We start from the raw sequence: 21,495 nt of genomic DNA, 5'->3' as shown, positions 1-21,495 counted from the left end.
GGTCGATATCGGGGATGAGGGCGAGTGTGATGTGTCGGACCTCCTTACGCGTACGCTTGAGGTTTTCCGCCACCTCACTGAACAAAAGCCGGGAGCTAAATCCGTAGCCTCCGTAGTGACCGAACCACAAACCGAGCAATCTAACACCATGATGCCGATACGTGAGGCTGCCCCTTACTGGGTTCCTCCTCGGGGTACAGGGACTCACGATGATGCGAACAACCAAGATGCGAAGGGAAGGGTAGTGTACAACTGGGTCTACCAGCCATGGGACCGGCAAGAGATACTGACATTCCGGAAATCTCTACCCGACCTACGTAAAAACCCCACTGCCTTCTATACTGAATTGGGTACAGCCCTGGGTTCAACGATCATGACCCTGGCTGACATCGACTTGTTCTTCGGGTTATGTCTACCAGCTGATGTGTGGAAGCAAATCCGGAAAGTCGACCACCTTGAGCTGTTTGGACATACCTGGTCACAACTCGATGACCTGGACAAACAACGGGGACCAGGACAAAAGCCGTTGAAATCCATTCTAGACCTCCCAGATAAAATCGTAGAGAAATTAAAAACCCTAATCCCAGAAAAGAAAGTGGACTGGTCGATAGTAACAGCCTGTCGCCAAAAACCCCAGGAGGATGTATCGGAATACTTCTCCCGGTTCGAAACGGTGTTCTCCGATTACAGCGGCCAGGACATGACCACTGCAACCGGACACCATCTGTTTGTCCAGAATTATGTTAAGGGCCTATCATCGGAAATCTCCCAGAAACTACAGGCCAGCGAGAGTAGTTGGGCAGCCTCCAAACCTACAGCGATTCTCCAAATGGCCCAATATTATGAGCATCAGAAAAATGAAAACGATAGGGCGACAGAGAAAAAGAAGAAGGACTTAAAAGAGAGGGTGATGATTGCCAAACTGCAAGGGGTGACTATAGGACGAGACCAATACCGGGGAAACTACCAGACAAACGTCCCTAAGACTACATTTCCCCAGGACCGCACTGTGACTTCCTACAGTGGACGCACAGACCTTAGAGAAGACCAGTGCGCTTTCTGCAAAGGGACTGGCCATTGGAAATCCCAGTGCCCAGTTCTTCTGGAAATGATCAGAAACAAAGACCCCAGGGATGTAGCAAACGGACCGAGACCTAAGGGACAACAACGAGGGCCCCCAAATGACGCGACTAATGACAGATCAAGCAGACCAAATACGTTCGATCGACCCAGGCAGAACCAATATCAACAATCTGACTATGACGATACTCACACCTTCGCATAGGACAGCCAAGGGCGAGGGAGGGATCCAGTCGAGCTCTATGTTGACCAGCAGGGCCCTTACGTCACTGCTAAGGTCCTGGGTACCAAGTCTCCATTTCTGGTAGACACTGGCGCAACACGTAGTGCGTTATCTAAACGACTGATTCCAAGGGCACCCTTGTCTGGCTCACTCATAACATCGACAGGTTTCGATGGAACGCCCTCCACCAACCCTTTGTCTGCCCCGATTCTCTTTGACGTAGAAAACAACACCACCGACACCACGTTCTTGCTTTCCTCCAATAGCCCTGACGCCATTATGGGACTTGACTTACTGAAACACTTCCGAGCGACGATTAGGTGTTCTCAAGATGGAGTTCGAGTGTTTCTTTACGACAACCCCGTTCTGCTTAGACATTGCTCTCCCCGACACATGTTTTCCATCACCGACGTTGACGCGTCCCTGCTTGACACTCTACCTCCGTATCTGTGGGCCAAAGCGGATTCGGACGTAGGGCGTATGTTAATTGACCCAGTGCACATTACTGTCCGACCAGACGCAACACTCCCAAAACTCCCACAATATCGGATATCGCCAGAGGGCGAGAAGGCATTGGTAATGATTATCCAGTCACTGATAGACGCAGGAGTGGTAGAGGAAGTGGTTAGCAACGTTTGCAACAGCCCTATCTTGCCCATTATCAAGAAGCAGGGAGAGGGAGATGAGAGAGCATACCGTTTCATCATCGACCTCCGAGAGATCAACAAAGTGGTGGTACCCCAGTACCCTGTGGTCTCAGACATCACCACCATCCTGACCTTGATTCCATCCACTGCCACCACCTTTTCCGTCATCGACCTCAAGAACGCATTCTTCTCCATCCCCATCCACCCAGACAGCCGATATCTCTTCGGCTTTACCCTAAAAGCCCGCTCATATAGGTTTTGCCGAGCGCCTCAAGGCTACACGGAAAGCCTTAGCATCTACAGCCAGGCCCTCAAAAGACAACTAGACCAAGTCCAGTTACCCGACGGGGTGGTGTTGGTACAATATGTCGATGACATCCTTTTGGCAGCCGACACCACCCCTCTAGCGGTTACCGCCACCATTCAACTCTTGCACTTCCTTCGGAAAATGGCCACAAGGTCTCCAAGAAGAAGTTGCAATTCTGCCTACCCCAGGTCACTTACCTAGGCCACCTTTTGTCCAAAGATGGAAGAAAACTCACCCCTGATCGAATCCAAACCATTCTAGATACCCCTGTCCCTAAAACCCAGAAGCAGGTTCGCTCCCTATTAGGCCTCACCTCCTTCTGCCGACAATGGTTACCAAACTTCAGCCTCGTTGTAAAACCACTGCTTTCTCTGCTAAACAAAGACGTCCCTTTCCCACTCCCTTGGACTCCTGAGTGTCAAACTTCCTTCACAGAACTGCGAGATGCTCTTTGCTCAGCCCCTGTCCTGGGTACCCCTGATTACAGAAAGCCCTTCTCCCTTTACACTCACGAAAGGGAGGGGTGCGCTTTATCTGTCCTGACCCAGGCCATCGGCCCTAAGCAACGACCGTGCGCTTACTTCTCTGCCACTCTTGACCCTGTCGCCAGAGCCTTGCCTGCCTGCCTTCGAGCTGTAGCTGCTGCTGCAGTCTCTATCCGACAGAGTGAGGGGATTGTACTCTCGAATTCCCTCACGGTACTGGTACCCCATGCAGTCGACACCCTCCTGAACCAAACCAAGACACAACATCTGACGAGTGCACGACTGACTGGATACGAACTGACCTTGCTTGCCCCCCATATCACCCTGAAAAGATGCACCACACTGAACCCAGCAACTCTGTTACCCTTGCCAGAGAACGATCCCAATGTGCACCCCGTACATGACTGCGTGACTCTTACGGACGAACAGACCAGGAGTAGGGTCGATCTCAGAGACACGGCTTTCCCTGACCCCGACGGGGAGCTGTGGGTGGACGGTTCTTGCATCAAACTCCCCGATGGTACCACTTCCGCTGCCTATGCAGTCACCACGGCTCGAACTGTAGTAGAAACAGCCCGCATCGCCCAGCGATCTGCCCAGGCAGCGGAACTGATTGCTTTGACGCGAGCCTGCATCCTGGCAACAGGAACCGCAGCGAACATTTACACTGACAGCCAGTATGCCTTCGGGGTGGTTCACCATTTTGGGCTCCTCTGGAGGGAGAGAGGATTCTTGACCTCACACGGCACACCCATTTTGCACGGGGATCTAGTCTCCGCCTTAATTGAAGCTGTCCTCCTCCCCAACAAACTTGCCGTTATCAAATGCCAGGCACACAAGAAAGTGACAGACATTATTGGACAGGGAAATGCACTAGCCGACATCACCGCCCGAACGACAGCTGAAAATAGAACGACAACACATATGTACGTGACCAGGTCACAAGCAGAAAACTGGACTGACGCCAAGGACACAATTAGAGACATACAAACGACTAGCACACAACACGAATTGACTGAATGGACACGGGTGGGATTGAAAGACGATGAAGGCTGCTGGCGGACAAAAGACACGAACAGATGGTTGCTGCCTGATTCGTACTTGATTCCCATATTAACCATGGCACACTCCCCTGCCCACATAGGATCAGCCCCCATGATCGAACTTGTCTCCAGGGTTTGGCACAATGACAAGATCCCAGATTCCGCCAAACGCCTGGTCCAACAATGCTTAATATGCCTACAACACAACCCCGGGAAAGGAACTGTAGTACCCCGGGGGGGATTTGGGGTCCCAAACCACCCATTTGAAGTCCTGCAGATGGACTACATCCAGCTAGACAGATGCCAAGGCCTGAAATATGTACTCGTCGTGGTGTGCGCATTTAGCAAGTGGGTGGAAGCATATCCAACCCGTGACAACACCGCTATGGCCACTGCAAAGGTTCTGTTAAAGGAGTTTTTCCCCCGTTATGGCCTCTGTCGTGTTTTATGGAGTGATAATGGCCCCCACTTTATAGCCAAAGTTATCCAGCTCATCCTAAATGGGCTGGGTATTAAACAGAAATTCCACGCAGTCTTCCACCCTCAATCTGCTGGGCTTGTCGAACGACACAATGCCACACTAAAGCTTAAACTGGCCAAAATAGTGGCTACGACGGGCCTGAAATGGCCAGACGCCCTCCCATTGGCATTGCTATCGATGCGCTCTACCCCCACCCGACATCACTTAACCCCTTACGAAGTTGTCTTCGGTCGACCCATGAGCGTCTGGTCTGCCCCGAAACCAACTTCCATTCATGACGTTCCGGATGTCCTAATGTCTGATTATCTGTACAAATTGACTGAAACTTTGTCTGTCCTTCATCAGCAGGTGCAGCAGGCCATCCCCGATGCTTCCAGGGGTCCGGGTCACGCCATCCAGCCGGGGGACTTCGTGCTGATCCGAAATTTCCAGCGATCAAAGAGTTTGGAACCCCGGTGGACGGGCCCCTGGCAAGTGCTGATCACCACTCGGACCGCACTTCGAGTGGAGGGGAAGAAACACTGGCTGCACGCTCATCACTGCAAAAAGGTCTCTCCAGCCCTGGCCACGACAGACACCGTCAACACCCAAGAAGAGCTCCTGAACCAGGACCGACCATCGTTGAACTGCTACCCTGACACTGAGACACTTGAACTTTCAAAACATCCTGACCCCACTGTGCCATCTCGAGAAGGGTATTTCCTGCGTCGAAAGGAGGGAGCTTCGGCTAAGTAGGCCACGGACTAGGTTAAAGGATCTCAGAACGGTGACCCAAACTACCAAGGGTTACCCGGAGAGAAGCTAAAACTAAGTCTGTGGTCCTGCCCACTACCGAGCACCTTGAAGACGAAGATGATGGAAGCGCCAGATAAGAAGATGATGGAAGCGCCAAACAAGAAGCCGACGGAGACAGCAGGAAATACCCACTACAGAAATCCGAGAATAGACAGACTCCATAGCTCAAAGACAATTGCACTCTTCATCGTAATCCTCCTCTGTTTTCTCCTCATGACTACGCTCTGGATTATGGAAGAACACGCACCTGCTCACGAAACATTCCTAACCACTGCTCAGCCTACCACCATGAAGGAACATTATCTAATTTCGCTCTCTCCTCAACTAAGAGAGAGGCGAAAGGAGTTTTGGAACAACTCTTTCGTGCAGCTACTTCACCAGCACAATCTTGCCACCAATACCACCAACTGCTGGATCTGTGGGTTGCTACCCCATGCCACTGGACATTCAATACCATTCATCCCTTCACCCTTCTCTGTCCACGGCTCCTGCCTTGCCTGGCTGATCCTCCTGCAAGAGAGCTATACGGGCAATGCCACCTCCAGCAGAACTGCAGCACATTCTTCTCATGGGGCCGGGCGAAACAAGACAAAGACACACTTCTGCCCGCTGACCCCCAGCGACTCGATCCAAATGGACATCCCGGCTAAAGAACGAATCGAAATGCAGGTGTTCAACAATCCAACCAGACCCACCTTCTCCTATCTGCGGAAACGAACGGCTGCCACTCTGACTGTGGCCCTGACGGTCATCAACGTCACAGGCCACATGTGTGTAGAAGGACTTGGGACACAGCTGGTGGGTCGCAGCGCTTGCCGCTTTACCAGAACTTTGGACTCCACGGATCCACCTTCCTTTGTGTCATCCCCAAACATGTATTTCATCTGCGGCACGAAGGCCTACACCTGGCTCCCCAAAGGCTGGGGGGGCACTTGCTACATCTCCTTCGTCCTTCCTCCAACTTATGTGGCCCCAGCGAACCACCACAGGCAAAAACGAGCCAAAGACATTGAGCAAGCCGACTCGACAGGGGCGCAGTTCCTCGATGCTATGAAAGGACTCGTCCCCCTCTGGGGCCCGATGGCAAACAGCCGTGCCATCCGACATTTGACTCAGGCAGTCGAGACAACCATGAACATCACAGCGGGCATCTTTGCCAACAACACTGCCGAGCTCCAAGCGGTCCGTTTGGTGGCTCTTCAGAACCGCCTCGTTCTAGATGTGGTTCTGGCGGACCGTGGAGGAGCATGCCGCATTATTGGGTCCAGCTGTTGTACATACATACCGGACAACTCACCCTCAGTGTACAAAGCCATCGAACATCTTCACAGACTCTCTTCGGAAGTTCACCAAGAGCAAGAAGAATGGTCGCTTGGTGGTTGGTTCTGGGACACCGTCAAAAGCTGGGGCTGGAGACTGCTCACCATTATCATGATTCCCGTAGTTGTAATATGTGGCCTATGCTTAGGAATTCAATGTCTGCCACCTATGTGTTCTCTATGTGCGAGTTGCATTTTTCCCAAAACTGTGAACATTGGAAGCGAACATATGAGAGCATTGTATGATACCGAAGTTAGAAATTTGATGAAAATTGACATTGAGTAAAGCAAGGTGGCTAGATATGTTGAAAAGGGGGGACTGTTGAAAGTTGGACTGAGACCGTCAACATTATCGGCGCCCTCTTGCTCTCCTTAACCTTTTTGTGCGCGTAAAACAGCCGCCATTTTGAACACCATGGCTTCCCTGCTCTCGCCGAGAGCCAGCGCGCCTCTCTCTCTCCCACTCCTAGCTTCGCCGGCATCCCCCGCATACTGACAACCCCCCTGCCTGCACCTGCCGCGAATCATAAAACCCCTCTTCAGCGCTGCTCTGCGCCAGGCCCTCGTCCTGTTCCCAGCGCGACACCTCCCTTCTTCCCATTTATGATCCCCGGCCCTTTGATGCAAACCCCTTTTCCCCGTGTGCCCGTTTGTCTTCCCCGTTCCCAGGCCGGCACCCAGCTCTGCCGATACCAATCCCTTGCCCCTCCCCGTACAATAGAAAGCTTCCCTCCTCAAAGGACCCCCGAGATGATCAAAGCCCCCCCCCCATCCCACGAGATCCGATCGAACCCCACACACTCCGTGAATCGGCGGAATATCCAGCTGCGCGATGATCATCACCTATTATGAACGGGGCGGGGACTTCCACTGTAACCTTGCGTGGGAACGGGCTGGGAAGGGGGGGATTCTGAGGATGTCTTTCCGTACATCAAAGTATCGACGAGAATGTGTTACATGCAATAAACAGATAAACGTGTGTATAAGAGGCCAGGCCTCAGGGATGTAGTTAGAGCACCTCAGAACGATACCTTCTGCCCGTTTTGTTGTGTTCTCCTCCGGAGAGAATAAAAACCTTGTTTCCTGCCTTCCAGTCTCCAGCGCCTGCCTCTTCAATAGTTTAACTTCTTTGTGGGTTCAAGAGGCGACACCGCCGGGCAAATACTTAAGGATCTTATATTCTGGTTGGTAGTGCCCCCCAATTATTTTCTACACTGATTAGCAGGGAACCAGGTCAACTAAGTCAAAAAACCAGCTAAACACAGGCAAAAAATCCGGGGTAACCATAGTCAGGTAGCCACCTTCCTACAGACTTTGATTTAGGTCCTGATGAATGCTTTGCTAATGGCACATACAAGCAGAAACATGTCGACCAATTTTTTATAAATTGGGTACTATTAGTTACTTTACAGAACTAACCTACCGCCGTTCACCCCTTTTAATGGTCTTTGGTCAGCCTTTAATAAAGTAGTTGATGGGCTAGTAACAAACACCTTTTAATCTCACTTTACCACTATCACTTAGAACACATGCCTTCAAAGGTTTCCTGCTCCGCTGTAAACCAGGTGTAGAAGCACACCAGGGAAGCATTCTGCTTCTCTGGTGGAACCCTATGATGAAGCATGTCACCAACCAGGTCGGTGAGTGAGGGTTCCTTTTACAAACACTGGTTCTGTTCTTCTTCGCTTAGTGCAACCACCTTTTGAGTTACACTGACAGTCACTCTTTTGTTGTTACTTATAGCTTTATCAGTACCTCATTTGATTAGGGATGACAATAAAGACCTCTTGTATTGATTATCAGGACACTCCAAGACAGCTAGGCTCTATTCATGAGAAGAAAGGAAACCAGATGTGGCCCTGTCAGATGGGAGGAAAACTTACCTGAAAAGGATAGTAGCTTAGTAAAGGTGTCCCTGTGTAAATGTACGATAAGGCAAATATTACATGCTGCAGTAATAGTTAGGATAGGGTGATGGAATGTATCCAGTCACTGGCTTGTGCAAAGGAGATATCTTGCACACTTACCGTGACCTCCTTAGTCATCTTTGGACCAGTTAAGAAGCCATCTAAAGGAGAAGGTCCTGCCGGAAGAATACTCCTGACCTTGCTTGAAGACGAGAACTCACCCAAGGAATCAAGGAACCTTAACTAGTCGCTGCTCCCAGGGACTTGAGCTGCTCTTGGTGATGAAGTATCACCATCATATATTTCTCCTATTTTATTTCAATCTATAACCTGCATAACCACTGCTTACATGTATGTACACATCACTTACTCATCATGTATTCATCATTTACACGCTATTTTGCAAAGCATTTTTCATGTTAATATATTTGGTTTAATAAACTGAATGTACCATATGTTTTTGATTAATTTTAGGTAGAATATGTGCCTCCTAGGGGTCTATTAGAATGGCGGGCGGACTTCATTCCGTCCGCCACCCTAGCGGTGATGTGGCCGGCCGCCAGTGGTGCAGCGGCACCCGCACCGGCAATTAGGATGCCACCGCCACTGTGGCGGTGGCATCCCGCATATATTGCATTGTGGCGGGCGGTACTGTAAGCAGCACCCGCCACAACGCAATATATGCATGTTTTGCATTGGCATGCACAACGTGACAGGCAATGCGTGGCACCTGCCACCTTGTGCATGCCAATGTTGGTACCCCCCAAGTGCAGCCCCCCACTCTCCCACCTCCCAGGGGGTCTGCAACGGGCCCCCAAAGAGAACTCCGCATGCCTTTCCATTTAGAGTCTCCGCCATGGAAAGGCATGAATCCACCACCATCCTAATATGGATGGCGGTGCCTGCAAGGCACGCCACCATATTGTGGGCCATTTCCGCCCGGGAGGCAATCGTGACGATTGCCTACCGGCGGGAAAGCGGCGGACATTCTTTCCGTCCGCAGCGTTTTCCCCCGCCATGCTAATGTGGCGGGGGATAAAAGGCCGACCGGCGAGGTGTTTTGGTGTGCGGATCGCCACTGCAATTAGGGTAGTGGCGATCCGCACGCCATCCTAATAGACCCCTTAATGTTGACACGAGTTGGCCTAGGTTCCTTATTCCATTTTAAAATAAACAATGCATTTCTGTTTGCTGTGCGTAACTTGTTCTGTTTCAGGCACCAGAGACACCATGTTCTCGTTAAAAGTCCTTTCTTCTTTGTTTTTGAAGGTCGTAGAGTAGACGATGGTAGATGTAGGTCGGCAGTTGCGGGGGATGGGAGACAGATTAGCTGAATACTTCCTATGTGAGATACTGTGAGGAATGTGATAAAGGAAGGAAATGGAATTTTATTTTAAAGGAAGCCGACACCAAGTACAGCGAGAAAATTGATGTTTTTTGGTTCTTACTTAACCGGAACCTGTAGAATGTATCTCTCTGACTTTTTGTTTTAAACTTTATTTTCCTCTTCCAGAATACCGTAATCACATCATACATTTTTGTTATTCACCACCACTTCAAATACTTATTATGCCATTCAAGTCCTATATAAAACAATACTTCACAATTCTTCACTTTTTTATGCCACCCTCCAACCTTTCTTTCTCCCTATCCGTTGTTTGTAATTGTTGTCCATTTCTCCAACAGAGCTCATTGAATATTGGTATACCCCTGACTTTCAAACCCATGCACAGAACCCAATGGGATTCAGTGCAGTGTCTCACCCCACTCCAGTTGGGACCAGACCATCTGGTGGCTGCGAGGCAGGGGTTGTAGTCGTGTCATTTAGATAAGCTTTGAAGGGGCCCCATATACCTTTTGGGCGGGATGTGGCAGGCAGGGTGTTGGCATACAAGTCACTGTTTGTGTTGCAATAGGCTAAACTATGCAGCCAGGCCTTTGTTGTGGGTATAGACCTACAGACCCATCTAAGAGCAATCTCACGCTTAGCAAGCAGAAAAGCCATTGACATGAACGTACTTACAGTTTTCAGGTAGTCTAGCACACAGCACAATAATGCGGATTCTGGGTTCGGAGTGACCTCCAGATCTACCATTTTAGTGATTTCCTTGCAAATTGATCTCCGGTATGCCCCAATCTTGGGGCAATCCCAGACCAAATTAGTAAAGTCTGCATGTGGGGCTCCACACTTACGACAAGAATGTGGTCTGTTGGGATCTATGTTATGCAGTTATATTATTCTGGGGACAAGTAGACTCTCCATATAAACTTAAAGTGTAGTAACCTGTGCTTACTATTAATGGAGATCTCTTCAATTTGTGCACAGCAAAAGTCCCAGTGGGAATCCGAAACGGGATATCCCAAATCCCTCCCCCAAGTCTCTCTGATCTTGGTGTCTCTGCTGGGCACCAGAGTCATGCATGTACGATACAATTTTGATACTAGTCGATCGCTTCCCAGGACTGAAATAACCGTGGATAATGGAACAAACTCGTCCGGAGCCAGTGGGAACTCAGCAATTTCTGATCTAATGGCGCTGTGTACCCGCCTTAAGATGAAGCGGTCCATGAATGTGGCCTCGCTATATCTGACGTTCTCAATGTCAACAAAAACATGGCCTTCAGGGAACAGTTCACCTTCCTTGCTGATTGCGAATTTGGTTAATGTCCGCTAGACTATTTTTTCTGACATGATGAGGATCCAAGGATTATTTAATATCGGAATGTCCGGGGAGTACAACGCAGACGCTGCCGTGACTCGCACTCAGTTTTGCCACGCCTAGCTGGTGGTGGAAACAGTTTGGATATCCCAGGGATCCATTGGGTGGCCCGGGGTAAAATTGTGTGCAAGGGCGCAGGCAAGACCAGGTCAGCCTCGGGCCTGGCATAGAGAAGTCTGGCATCTGGGTGATACCAGGAGTGTGCAAAGCGGCACTGTGCTACCAGATAGTACACTTGTAGTTAGGCCCCCCAAACACCCTTCTCTCTTAAGGAAAGGTCATTGCATCCCAGCTAACCCTGGGATTTCCACCACCCCATATAAGCTTGATCAAGTGTGACCTGAGTGTAAGAAAAGAACATTTGGGCAGAGGGATCGAGATATTATTAAATAAGTACAAAAATCTCGGGAACACAATCATCTTGATCAATGCCTCCTGTCCTGCCAGTGAAAGGGGGAGACGTATCCATCTGTCGACTTGTTCCTCCAGGGTATGTATTGCAGGGCCATAATTCAATCTGATAATCTGATCTGGCTCAGAAAGAATATTGATTCCCAGACAGCGTGCAGTGTCGGAGCACCAGGTGAGAGGGAATTCGCATTCCCAACTCTTGGTGCTGGGAGTAAGCAGAAAGATCACTGACTTACCCCAGTTTATCCCCAGGTCCGAATGTGTTCCAAATCTTATGATCTCCCTTATAAGGGGCTCACGTTTTTTTTCCGGGGTACGCACATATAAAATAATATTATCCGCATAGAGGATGTATCTCTCTGACTTCATTTCATGTTTTAACTATGTGGACTGAGTGTGTTGGTCAGACCTTTTGCCCCCAACACCTTTGCAGGTGGACATCTCTCCCCTCTCGAGGCTTCAATATTCCCTTTTTGGTCATAAACTTACTTTCTAGGCAATTTTCTTTTTTTGATTGGAACCTTCATTTGGTTCTATTTGAGATTCAATGCCCACTGACACCTGCTGCTTATGAATTTCACAACTTTAACTGCAACCTCAGATTAGCATAGGGTATGTTTCTAAAGTGGACTGAATCTTCATGAAATTAACTTCTGCTGCGAGGAAATATGGGGTGTGTTATACGGTATGACCTCACTTTGTAAGACACTTACCAATCCCTTTAGGACCTGTAGGTTTCGTGTGGAAAACCTTAGCTCAACCTTGTAGCTGTGGCTCTGAGCTGTCAGGTTTACACAAAGGAACAAGTGATAAGCATTTAACCAGCACCAAAACAATTGAAGAAGAAATACACAAGACACTCAGGAAATCTCAAACCAATGTATTAAAAATAGATTGTATTTTAATATATTTTTAGATATAAAAACAGAAAAGATTTACCAGAGGATTCCGGAGATACAGAATTTACAATGTGAAAATGCATTTGCAAATTCATCAAATTTGAAACTTTAGTAAAACCTTATGTAAAGATCAATGCAATTACTTTAGGTGACCATCTCTGGCAGAGAGCCAGTCAGGGGCACCAGCAAGGTCTGCAGAAACAGTTACCTATGTAGAAGAAGCATTCTTCCGTAAGGTTCAGGCACTTTTATTCCATTGCTGTAGGTTCCCCAGGAAGTGGTCCTGATGCAAGGGATACAGGATGCTGATGATTTTCAAGGATGTTGTAGATGCGATGCTGTAGACGGGGGCCTTCCTACAGCTAATTCACAATCGACAGGTCTGGTGAGGTGATCTGCAACAAGGGTTGACACCCCTCGAAGTACTCTCGGTACTGGCAAACGTCCAGTTGCAACTGGACTACAAGTCACCTGGTATCGCGGTTACAATGGAATACTTCCTTGTACGGCAACTTGCTTTTTGGGCGACCAAGCTGCACTCCAGTGACTCTCCCGGGTCCTGCAGATTCAGGTGCAACTCTAAGCATTGGGTCCTGGTCTATGGTGCTGCACAGCAATGAGAGGTGGCGCCTTGTAGATTTGGGCTTCCAACTCGCTCCAGCAGGTGTACTCAGCTGTCGTAGCCCTGCGTTGAGTACAGGAGGTCAGCCATCTGATCGTTGGAGCCTCTTGATTTGACTAGGCTCCGGAGATGACTTCACCAGTCTGCGATCCTAGTCCATTGAGATCTGTGTCCAGAAAATGCCCACAAGGTAGATGCAGTCGGTAGCCAATGTGCTATAGGTTCTCTCCATCCCGATGACCATTTTATTATCCTTTTTCATGAAGGCAGGAGTGTCATAAATTCTCCCTGGGCCAACATTATTGTTTCCTGCGCATGAGGGAGCTGCAACTTGACCAAATAAATAATAAAATAGCAAATAAGGTATAAAAGTAACAAGTCTGATTGAAAGACAGAGATATTAATAACAACTGAAAGACGACTGATACTGCAAACATGCTGGTCATGTAGCAGTAGCAGCTGAAAGAGGACTGGAACTGAAAACGTGGCACCCATTTTAGAGAGGGCACTCTATTCTCATACCTATCACCGCAACAATTAACCCAGACTAGAAAACCCCAATATTGACAGCTATACTGAGTCTAACATAACACCGATAATTGAGCTGAACACACACCTACTAACTAAACCAGCATCAATATTAACCCCACTGCTATAACGCCCTCACCTCCCACCCCCGGACGTTGACAAGAAATTCAGCCTCGTGGGCCCCTCATCTTGAGTACACCCCTGAAGAATCTGAATTTTTTTCCTGCCGCTATCGCTTTTAACCACCCCCATCCAACAACCAGGATTACCAAGACTACAAAGGCAAAAATATTCATGCCCGCATTGACTCATCCACCTCTACTCTGTTCAGCTTTCTGATACCCGAAGGACCCAACTCCTTCTCCATCATATACCCCCTAACCTTTCAACCAATGCCACCAAAACCTCAAACAAACACCTTGCAACTCTAATCACTAACATCTGCTACAACATCTCCAAGATCCTATTGAAAACCGATCTCATCTTTTACACTCCCGTCCGGCAAAATGTTATACTACCCTATTCAACATCCTCAACATTTCTTCACATTTATCACAGAAACATGGCCATATAACACCTCCTCTCCCATCTGGGACCGACTAGTCCCTCCAGGTTTCTCCATCATGAAGAAGAATAGGGATAATCGCACCAGGGGTGGCAGAGCCATTATCCACAAGAACAAGATCCTCGTGGTTGAAACCAACGCCTGCACCTACCTCACCTATGAACCTATCTGCACAAGCTTAAAGATGAAAACCAATCAAACAACAAAATTCCACCTCCTCTACCAGGCAGCTCTATAAAATTGGTAGAACACCTATCAGAAATGATAACGCACTGCGCACTATCAAATGACAATAACACATTCCTAAGTGATTTTTATCTACACTGAAATGACGAAAATGACTCATCTATTCAGACAGACAGAAAACACACTTTATTCGATTAATTAAAATCATAAAAGTACAGTACACAATACACAGTAAACCAATTCATGTTGTCAATCAATACATATGAGCGATGGTAAAAAAAAAACATCAGCAGCAATTATATAATTCATCAAAGCTAAGAGAAAAATTAAAATAGTATAACATTTCATAAAAATATAAAATTTGGGGTTTCATACAGAAATTAACAGAGGACGTCTTTTTTTTCTAAGGCGAACAGTAGCAACTAGAAAACTAGCAATATTAAACATTTCCCAATTATTATTAAGCATTTGGAGATAAAGTAATGCAGGTCTAACCTGTAAGAAGCCCTTATCCCTCAAGAGAGGGACCAAAAACCTCCTACGAATTTCATTATAATACTCGCAAAACATCATGAAATGCAGTGTATCCTGTGGTGAGAAGTTATCACACTGACACGGGCCTATATCCTCTGGTTTGCACCACCCTGTCAGGGAACCTAGCGAGAAATGAATTAAATTGAGACAAAACCTGATCAGGAGCCTGCAATGGAACAGCTTAGTCACTGTTCTCAAATATGGCTCCATTAATGGTGAGGATTTTGTCAAATAATGAGCCCTGACACAGGGTTTCTTTAGCTCCAGCTCTTTACGTTCCATTATCAGAATATTCATGAATTGAGATGTGACCCATTTCACGTCTTCTTTTTTAATTCCTTCTGGAGCATTAAAAAGTTCAGGGCGCCCCAGTTTCGAAAACATAGACTTAACATAGGACAGCCATGGAATACTGCTGGCTTTTTTCCAGTGTAACACAATCCCTCATGATCAGGTGATTCAGAGATAGATCTGGGTTAAGTCAGGTTTTAAGACAGCATACCAATGGTGCTGTCCTCAACAGATTAGACACATAACCCAGCCCCAATTCCTGATGGATAACAAAAGTTGAAGTTGATTGAGGTACAGACAGGAGAGTACGTACAAATCTGTTTTCTGCTATCTGAACCCCTTCCAGCTGTTTGTAACCCCAGATAGCTGAGCCATACATAGAAATAGCCAAGCATTTGGATCTATATATGCTAAGCATGGCTTCCAGAGGCTTAGCCCCCAAACACTGTGCAAACCCTAATAAAGCTGACATTGATCTAACTACTGCGTATGTTTTAGCTTTCTGTTGGGGAGCCCAGGAACATCTATCGTCAAATAAAACCCCCAGATATGTAAAGGACCTCACCCTGGACACCTCTGCTCTGTTATTGAAAAATATATTTGTTTTTCTGTTTCTTTGGCCCATTGGCATGACATGTGATTTCGGGATGTTCACTATCAAGTCCTGGGACTTCATATAAGTCCCGAAGGCATCCAAAAGCCTCTGGAGGCCTAAAATTGTACGAGCTAGTAACACAGCGTCATCCGCGTATAGGAGAACTGGAATAGTCCTTTCTCCTACACGCGGAATGTCCAAGCTAGCATGATCTAAGGTTTTATCTAACGCATTAATATATAGAGTAAAAAGTAGTGGTGCCAATATACATCCCTGACAGACGCCTCGGCCCGATTTAAAGTGCCTAGTGCATTTACCATCCTGAGTGACCCTAACTGAAGCTGAGAGGTCCCGGTGTAAATCTGCCAAAAAATAAACTAGGTCTGGATCAATGCCCATATCAAGTAAAATAGTCCACAGCTTTGATCTGTTAACCAGATTGAACTCTGAGGAAAGGTCCATAAAAGCCATTTGCAGAGAACCCTTTTTTGCTATAGTATATTTACTTATTAATAGGTATAAATTAAGGCACTGATCCATAAAAAAAACATATTGTAAATTTGATAAAACCTCATTGTCGTTCGCCCAGTCCATGATTTTAACTAGAATCACTTTACCTAAAATTTTGACTGCAGAATCAATCAATGATATTGGTCTATAACACAGTGGATCCCCTCTATGGCCCTTTTTAAAAACTGGTACAATAGTCGACAGGGACCAGGATACAGGAAACCCCTGGGCACCAGAGGCATTAAAAATGTTTGTTAATATCTTAGCCCAGAATTTAGGGTCAGATTAATACAAATCTGCAGGCACACAATCTGGGCCATGTGCTTTATTACTTCCCCCTGGGCCCCCCCATTCCCAGCCCACCAGAGTCACATACGATGCCACAACCCTCCTCGCCCTCAACCCCGGGCGCGCCCCACAATGCTGCGAAGCCACCCCAGGACGTACCCACGGTCCTTTCGCCTGCCTCTCCTGCAAGTTCAACTGTTCCAGGACCCTCACCAAACCCACCTCCTCCACACGCAGCCCTGACGCTAACTACCTAAAGTGCATCCTGCTCAACACCCGCTCAGTCCACAGACACGCAACGGAACTCTGGGACCTACTCGACACTGCCTCACCGGACATCGCCTTCCTTACTGAAACCTGGATGAACACGTAATCAGCACCCGATATCGCCATAGCCATACCGGACGGCTACAAGATTACCCGTAAAGACCGCAACAACCAAACAGGAAGAGGAATCGCCATCATCCATAAGAACACCATCAAAGTCACGACCAGCGCCGATGATACTCTTGCAACCGCCGAACATCTCCACTTTCAGATCCACACCGACCCTAGGTCCACACTCAGAGGCACCCTCATCTACAGGCCTCCAGGCACCCGCACTCAATTCAGCGATGACATCACAGACTTCATCAGCCCACATGCCCTCGCCTCCGAGAACTACATCCTTTTAGGAGACTTCAACTACCACCTTGAAAAGAAACATGACAGCAACACCACCACCCTTCTGGACAACCTGGCCAATCTCGAGCTCAAACAACTCGTTGACACCCCCACCCATGTAGCCGGACACACGCTCGACCCTATCTTCACCTCGAGCAAGCACATCTCCTTCGATCGCACCACAGCCCTCCACTGGACGGACCACAGCTGTGTTCACTTCGGCTACAAAACCACCCTGACCCACAACCGGCCACAACCCATTCCTCGGAGAAACTGGAACAAAATAACTTCCGACCAACTCCTCACATCACTCAACCAAAACCCTCCCACCTTCTCATTGGACCCAAACCAAGCAGCCACCAACCTCAAGCAATGGATCACCCACAGTGCTGACGAATTAGCACCCCTGAAAAAACACCAGATCAAATCAGTCAACAAAAAGGCTCCCTGGTTCAACGATGACCTAAAAAAATCCAAGAAGCTATGCCGCACTCTGGAGAAAACATGGAGAAAAAACCCGACCACAGACAACATGTCCTCCCTTAAGGCAGCCACCCGCAAACACCACCAACTGATTCGATCCGCGAAAAAATCAGCATTCAAAGATCGTCTCGACAACAACTCTCACAACAGCAAGGAACTTTTCAACATCGTCAAAGAATTCACCAACCCCACCGCAGCATCCAACGACATCACTCCATCCCAAGAACTCTGCGACGCGCTATCCTCCTTCTTCTACAACAAAATTGCCGACATCCACAACAGCTTCGAGAACACTCCCAGCGTTCAACCCTCCCCACCCCCCTCAGATCCAACCCCGCCAACTAACAACCTTAGCGCCTGGAACCCAATCACCACTGAAGACACCATCCGCCTAATGAACTCAATCCACTCTGGCTCGCCAACTGACCCCTGCCCCCACCACATCTTCAACAAAGCGGACTACATCATCGCACCCCATCTCCGTGATGTCATCAACTGCTCATTCAGATCTGCCACCTTTCCAGTTAGCTGGAAACACGCCGAACTCAGCGCCCTCCTGAAAAAACCCACAGCAGACCCCTCTGAACTTAAAAACTACCGGCCCATTTCCCTCCTCCCATTCCCGTCCAAAGTCATCGAGAAAGCCGTCAACAGCCAGCTCGCCGCCTTCCTTGAATCCAACAACTCCCTTGACCCTTCTCAATCCGGATTTCGAGCCAAACACAGCACCGAAACTGCCCTCATTGCAGCTACTGACGACATCCGAACTCTACTGGACAACGGTGAAACAGTGGCCCTCATTCTACTCGACCTCTCCGCCGCTTTCGACACAGTCTCCCACAGTACCCTTATACAACGCCTCCGCAACATTGGAATACAAGGCAAAGCATTGGACTGGATCACCTCATTCATCGCTGGGAGAACTCAAAGAGTCCGACTTCCCCCTTTCAACTCTGAGGCCACCGAAGTCATCTGTGGTATACCACAAGGATCTTCACTCAGTCCCACCCTCTTCAACGTTTACATGAGTCCACTTGCCTCCATCGCGCGTCAACACAACCTTAACATCATCTCTTACGCCGACGACACCCAGTTAATCCTTTCCCTCACCAAAGACCCCAACATCGCCAAAAACAATCTTCACGAAGGTACGAAAGAAGTAGCTGAATGGATGAAACATAGCCGCCTAAAACTCAACTCAGACAAAACGGAGGTGTTCATCCTAGGATCTTCCCCCTCCGCATGGGACGACTCTTGGTGGCCTTCCGCTCTGGGAACAGCACCCACACCCACAGACCACGCACGTAACCTTGGCTTCATCCTAGACTCCTCTCTCTCGATGTCCAGACAAGTCAACGCAGTCTCATCCTCTTGCTTCAACGTACTTCGCACTCTCAAAAAGATCTTCCGTTGGATCCCCCTGGAGACAAGAAAGACTGTCACCCACGCACTGGTCACAAGTCGACTGGATTACGGCAACACTCTATACGCCGGAATCACAGCAAAATTACAGAAAAAACTCCAACGCATCCAAAACGCATCAGCAAGACTCATATTAGACATCCCTCGCCAAGATCACATCACCGGACACCTAAAAGACCTCCACTGGCTTCCCGTCAACAAAAGAATTACATTCCGCCTTCTCACCCACGCACACAAGGCCCTCTACAATCTAGGACCCGAATGCCTTAACACTCGCCTGTCCTTCTACAAACCCACCCGCCAACTAAGATCGTCCAATCAAGCCCGTGCCGCGGTCCCGCGCATCCGAAAATCCACCATGGGTGGCAGATCCTTCTCCTTCCTTGCCGCCAAGACCTGGAACTCACTCCCCACTCACCTCCGCCTTACTCAAAATCACATCGCCTTCAGAAAAGATCTTAAAACTTGGATATTTGACAAATAATGAACCCCTTCCCCAAGCGCCTTGAGACCCTCTGGGTGAGCGGTGCGCTATACAAATTCCAGAACTTGAACTTGAACTTGTGCTTTATTACTTGATGTCTCTATTATCGCCCTTTCAATATCCTCCTCCTTAAAAACCAACAGAGGTAAAGCTCTGTCATTGTCTAGGCTGGGGAGGGGTCCAGAATCATATTATAGCCATCTAATCAATCCCTAATCAACCTCCTTCTCCGCAAAGACCTCATCTAATACTGCAAAGGTCAAACGCATACCAGAGGCGCGACCCCGGACGCCATAAAAGCCCACAAAGAGGCGCTAAGTATTGACAGCATTCTTCCAATTCACTGGTCGGACCACCACATCATCCTGTTCCTCCTCAACCAAACAGAAAGGCCCCTCACTTGCACTCATAAAACCTTACAATGGTCCCGCAACATAAGCCAGATTCCCTTAGATGATCTAGAAGACCGAATGATGGCTCTGCTTCCCCTACCAACTGGCAACGTCTCAACAGACTATCTTACGTCCCCCTATACCTCTACAATGTCATCCATCCTTGACCAACTAGCTACCTGGAAACTTACAAAAATTTAAGACACTCCCTAAAGAGACTAGTCAAGTCAAGTCAAGTCAAATAATTTATATAGCGCGCTACATACCCAGAGGGTCTCAAGGCGCTTGAGGAAGGGTGAGGAATTACTTGTCGAATATCCAAGTTTTAAGTTGCTTTCTGAATGCTAGGTGGTTCTGAGTGAGGCGAAGGTGAATGGGGAGTGAGTTCCAGGTTTTAGATGCCAGGTAGGAGAAGGATCTACCTCCCATGGTGGTTTTGTTGATGCGGGGTATGGCAGCAAGGGCTTGGTTGGAGGAGTGTAGCTGGCGGGAGGGGGTGTAGAAGGAAAGTCGTGTGTTGAGGCATTCGGGTCCGAGTTCGTAAAGTGCTTTGTGTGCGTGGGTTAAGAGGCGGAATGTTATTCTCTTATTGACGGGGAGCCAGTGGAGGTTTTTCAGGTGACTAGAAATGTGGTCTTTACGTGGGATGTCTAGTATGAGTCTGGCTGAAGCGTTCTGGATGCGTTGGAGTTTTTTCTGAAGTTTTGCGGTGGTACCGGCGTATAGGGTGTTACCGTAGTCCAGGCGGCTCGTGACCAGTGCGTGGGTGACCGTTTTTCTGGTTTCGGTGGGGATCCAGCTAAATGTTTTTTTGAGCATGCGAAGAATGTTGAAGCACGATGATGAAACGGCGTTGACTTGTCTGTTCATCGAGAGTGAGGAGTCCAGGATGATGCCCAGGTTCCGTGCGTGGTCCGTCGGGGTGGGTGCTTTTCCAAGGGCCTCTGGCCACCAAGAGTCATCCCAGGCGGAAGGGGAGGTGCCTAAGATAAGGACTTCTGTTTTGTCTGAGTTCAGTTTCAGACGGCTGTGTTTCATCCACTCGGCTACTTCTTTCATTCCTTCATGTAGGTTGGTTTTGGCGGTGTTCGGGTCTTTGGTGAGTGAGAGGATCAGTTGAGTGTCATCAGCGTAGGAGATGATGTTGAGGTTGTGTTGGCGTGCGATGGTCGTGAGGGGGCTCATGTATACGTTGAAGAGAGTGGGGCTGAGTGAAGATCCTTGTGGCACGCCGCAAATGACTTCAGTGGCTTCTGACTTGAATGGTGGAAGGCGGACTCTCTGAGTTCTTCCGGTAAGGAACGAGGTGATCCAATCCAGTGCTTTTCCTTGGATTCCAATGTTTCTGAGGCGTTGTAGGAGGGTGTTATGACAGACTGTGTCGAAGGCTGCGGAGAGGTCAAGGAGGATGAGGGCGACTGTGTCTCCATTGTCCAGTAGGATTCGAATGTCGTCTGTTGCTGCGATGAGTGCGGTCTCAGTGCTGTGTTTTGCTCGGAAGCCGGACTGTGAGGGGTCGAGGGATTTGTTGGTTTCGAGGAAGGCGGCGAGCTGGCTGTTGACGGCTTTCTCGATGACTTTGGCCGGGAATGGTAGGAGCGAGATGGGGCGGTAGT

The sequence above is a fragment of the Lissotriton helveticus genome, chromosome 2_1, assembly GCF_964261635.1.
Source record: "Lissotriton helveticus chromosome 2_1, aLisHel1.1, whole genome shotgun sequence".
NCBI lineage: Eukaryota > Metazoa > Chordata > Amphibia > Caudata > Salamandridae > Lissotriton > Lissotriton helveticus.
This window is presented reverse-complemented; position numbering follows the sequence as displayed.